This window comes from Vespula vulgaris, chromosome 8 (assembly GCF_905475345.1).
Source record: "Vespula vulgaris chromosome 8, iyVesVulg1.1, whole genome shotgun sequence".
NCBI classification, from domain to species: domain Eukaryota; kingdom Metazoa; phylum Arthropoda; class Insecta; order Hymenoptera; family Vespidae; genus Vespula; species Vespula vulgaris.
The window spans coordinates 3,414,774-3,419,773 of record NC_066593.1 but is presented as its reverse complement, the minus strand read 5'-3'; the positions used below and the strand labels follow the sequence as shown (position 1 = coordinate 3,419,773).

The 5,000-nt window shown below is 34.9% G+C and overlaps 1 protein-coding gene across 1 annotated transcript in view; it reads left to right on the top strand.

Annotated features, from left to right (window-relative positions):
• The window catches only part of LOC127065794 (uncharacterized), a 62,322-nt gene that overhangs the window by 27,724 nt on the left and 29,598 nt on the right, over window positions 1-5,000 (top strand). The gene's annotated exons all lie outside the window — the stretch shown is intronic.

Genomic DNA, 5,000 nt, shown 5'->3' with positions numbered 1-5,000 from the left:
ATCGGTGATTTACAGTAAAAACTGATGTCGTTGCGATTATCGTTTGAACATTTTTTTTAAATAAAATAAAAATAACGCGTGTAACACGTTAATAAAAATATTGAGATACGATTGATGATCCGGAAATTCGTAACTTGCTTATTAATATAAACTTATTTATGAGATAAATCGTCCTTCCGTAAAACATTCGCGAAATTTTATAACATATACGGCGATTCTTGCGGTTAACAATAAAAAAAAAAAGAAAAAAGAAAGAAAGAAAGAAAGAAAGAAAAAAAAGAAATCGAACATATTTTCTCAAGGGTATCGCGCCGAAAGCGAAGGTTCGGTTCGTAAACGTTTTGCGCGTGCGCATGGCGTGTTCTCGCGAGCACGGAGAAAGCAGATTACCATCGGTGAGTGATTTACGAGCTCGGCGCCTCCTCGCGAGGTCCCTTAACCCGTATGTGTGTGTTTACAGACCACATTCCTGGGAAGAGGATCGTGATGTGCCGGCAGCACGTGCTCTTGCGCCTCGTGCTGCTCGATTTGCTCGACAAACAGTGTGCATGAGATAGAAAGAGAGAGAGAGAGATGAGAGAGAGAGAGAGAGAGAGAGAATGGAACGAGAACAGGTGGGGTGGTCCCTCTCTCGCGTATGCGTTTCGCGTATAAACAACGTATGTACATATGTAGGTATATACTATTCGAGCTTTCTGTCCCAACCTCCCTCCCTTTGCTACCCCTCCACACTATTCCCATCGTATTCGAAGCTTACAGCGATTCTCATTGATAGTCGATGTGTAACGAGCAGCAGCCGGTATTTAATCCTTTCGAATAATACGTAGGTACGTAGAGATACATGCGTGCCTCCAGCTAGACAACACGGAACATAAATGTATATAGATGATTATCGTTGGACAAAGCGTTTTATTCGCGGGAATGATATCCATCTGAAAATATTTTCTTTTCTTCTTTTTTTCTTTCTTTCTTTCTCTTTTTTCCTCCTTTTTTTTTTCTTTTTCCTTTGATCTTTTTTTTTATCTTTCCCATTTGATCTTTCGAAGGATAATTGATTCGATGTTTATGGATGTAATGGATAAGAATGTAAATGGTTTTACGGTCTCTTAATGGGGTTTATTTAAGAAATAGTAATTTACGTATTCTTTGAAAACATTTTATCATCGATCGGCCATTTCTTAGATAATTTTAGAAAGATTGCTTTATCGAATAGGAATATCGCATAGGGTCGATTGTAGGAAAATGTTAAGATTATTTTTAAAAGCCAATCGTTAGTATTATAATATAATATATATCATACATACATATATATGTATCGAACATAAGTGAATACATATGTATCTCTTTGAAAATGAAAGTTTGCTAGTTCTATGAATTTTACTTAGATCTATAATACGTTATCAAATTTGATTACATCGTTTGAGAAAACATTTAATCGTTGGAGGCATCAAGCATGTTCTCTCTCTCTCTCTCTCTCTCTCTCTAGCTTTCTCGTTATGTATTCTCGTTTATATGTGTTGTCTTATGTGTTCTCGTATTCCCAACCTGCCTCCCTCCCTCCCTCCTACCCTTCTTCGAGTGCAACAAGTGTGACGACTCCCGCGGAGGTGGGTGGTCGAACGAGCGACGAAAAAAAAGGGAGAGAGAGAGGCAGAGAAAGAGAGAGAGAGAGAGAGAGAGAGAGAGAGAAAGAGAAAGAAAGGTTGTGAAAGGGAAGAGAGATGCGAGGAGCGGCAGAAGAGAGAGAAAGGGAGTGAGAGAAAGAGAGAAAGACAGAGAGAGACTGAGTATAGCGATAGTAGGCAAGAGCAAGAGCAAGAGAGACAGAGAAAGAATGAGAGGAAGAGAGAAAGAGAGGTGTACCGAGTGGTTCGAAAGAGAAGGACAGAAAATAGGTCGACTTTTGTGTACCGTCGAGCTTTGCGGGTATCTCAACGACAGGACACACCTGCGTTGGCTTTCCCCTTCTCTTCTTCCCTTCCATTCTCTATATATCTGTCTATTTATCTCTCTCTCTCTCTCTCTCTCTCTCTCTCTCTCTCTCTCTCTCTCTCTCTCTCTCTTTCTCTCTCCCTTTCTCTCTGTCTCTCTCTTTTTACTTTGCGTTTACACGCAAGCACGAGCGTTTACGTTTTGTGTTTACGTACGAAATGAGGGAATATATATTATACGAAAATGTTCGAAATATCTATGTTCGTAATAAATATGTAAATGTAAATTTTACTAAATTTATATGAAATATGTGACAGACAGACGGACAGACATACATATACCGTGTATATTATGTGTAATATATTTATATATAATAGAATATAGATACACTTTCGAAATGTTCTCTTATACATGGATGTATATATATGTATATATATTTCTTTTTTTTTCTGATTTTTCTCTTTTACATGTTATTACTGTTAAATATGATCATTACATACACACACATATATATATATGTATATATGTATATGTATAATCATCATTACATTATTTATTTTATAGACATGTTCGCACGATTGCGTTATGGAAAGAAGGCTAATATAAAATTTTGAAAACGAAAAAGAAAAAACTACCAGACACTCATTGTTTCTTTCAATATATACGTAAATATACATATACATATACATATACATATATATATATATATATATATATATATATATATATGCACATATGCATATGTGTATATGAGCCCTGAATGTTGTCTCTCGTTGTTTTCAATGGTTCGTTGATAAACAGTGAGAGAGAGACAGAGAGAGAGAGAGAGAGAAGAGAGAGGACGACGAGTTGAACACTCGTTTCGTCGTTGGTGTAGCGATTTGCGATTTATTGTTGGCGGATTATGGAAGAAGACAAAAGGGAGAAATAAAAGAGAAGAGGTATAACGACTTAATTATGGATCTGCCAGAAGAGGAATCGCGTGAGGTAGCGAACATTGCACAGAGATAAAGAGATGGAGAGAAAAAGAACGAGAGAGAAACAGAGTGAGAAAGAGAACAAGAGAAAAGGAGAGTAAAAGAGAAAGAACAAGAGAAAAAGAGAAAGAGAGAAAGAGAGAGAGAGAGAGAGAGAGAGAGAGAGAGAGAGAGAGAGAGAGAAAGAGAGAAAGAGATGAAGTAAAGAGAGAAGGTAGAAGTCGCATAAAGAGAGTTGGAGTGTCTTCCTCTCTCTCTCTCTCTCTTACTCTCTTTCTCTCAATGGTTTTAATGGGATTTATGAATGGATAACGAAGCCTACGACTCTCTTTTTTCGCGCGTGCACGCTCTTCTCTCATATTACGCGCGTACAAACGATGGTGCGATGCGGCGCCTCTTGGCCCGACCCACCCCTTTCCCTCCTCCTCCCCTCCCCCTATCCTCCCTCTACCCCGTCCAGCTTAGCGACGCTCTGCGCCGTCACAACGAGGCAAATTATTGCAGCCGAGCCGTGAATTATGCGCCTCGCTCGTTCAGCTCATTTCAGACTCTTTTCCTTCTCGATTAAAGGGGAAGACGCCGACGACGATCGAGTCGTCTGCGTTTCGTTTATTAATCCTTTTAAAGGTCAATCTTTTTATTTTTTCTTCTTATTTACCTCTTTTTTTATTTGTTACCCTTGTTTCTTTTTTTCTTTCGCGTGTAAATAAGAAATTATATAATTTGAAATTATATACGTGTATGTATGTATGGATGTATTATACTTGTATATTCTCTGTGCTAAACTATACTACTATCCCTCTCAAACTTAAACTTAGGTATATATCATATTGTTTCTATGCTATATTCATTCTTTTTCTCTCTTTCTCTCTCTCTTTCTTTTTCTAAACCACAGTATTATAGTATAGCTATATTCTAATGTATGTATATAAATATAATATATAATTTGTGTAATTTATATTACTATTAGTTACATGAGGATTGATATATATATATATATATATATATATATATATATATATATATTTTGAACATATATTATAGATGATTAATTGAGATCTCCTTTTTGTTTTATATGAATTATCTGAATTATAAAGGTAATGTTGTTCGTAAAGTCCAAATTAAGTATAATCACATATATACATGTGCCGAATATAAAGAATTTATCATATAGTAAAAGTTAAAATTGTAATCTTCGTTTCCATGTCATTGTAAAAACGATTATGGAGCATTTAGAGTACATGGATATTTCGATTTAACTATAGAGAGAATTGAAAACGATTTGATTATACCAACCAGCAAAAGATGTACACATATACACACATACACGTACAAATGTATATATGTATATATATTTTACGTTAGTCCGATAAATCGAGAATTATCCCTTTATATTGGATTATACTTTGAACAAAAAGCAGAAAAAAGAATGACGACGATATTTACTTGTAGATCGAATTATATGAAAATGAAATGAAAACGATTTTGTGTATTACATTCCGCCAAATAGATTGTTCTATTTTATTTTTTATTTTTTTCGTTTTTTATTTTAATCTTCAATCAGAGGATATACAGGGTGTCTCAAAAGATTTAACCTATATTTCAGGATCGTATCATCCAGAAATACGGAACGAGATCTCGTAAAATAACTTTTTTTAATAGAAAACAATGGCTTTATAATGGTGCAGGATCTTTAATTTGATTTACCGGCTCTGTTTATCATATAAGAAGTAAAACAATCCACTTAGCCTTTGGTAACTTTAATTGCTCCCGAATTGCTCACAAAGTAATCTAACTAGCGCGATTAGTTTTTATATCATTTAACTCTTTGAACGTGATTTCCTTTTTCTTTGTTTTTTTTTTTTTTTTTTTTTTTTTTCAACGTTCTTAAGTCTTACGGGTTTGAGCGTGTAAAAGGAAAACGAAAGGATAGTTATTGTTGTCTATACATACATACATACATACATACATACATATATATTGATGCAACGATACTGAATTAATAAATAAAAAAAAAATAAAATAAAATAAAATAAAATAAATAAAAAAATCGTGAAATATGCCGCAACGGCAAATGATTAGTATTGCCAC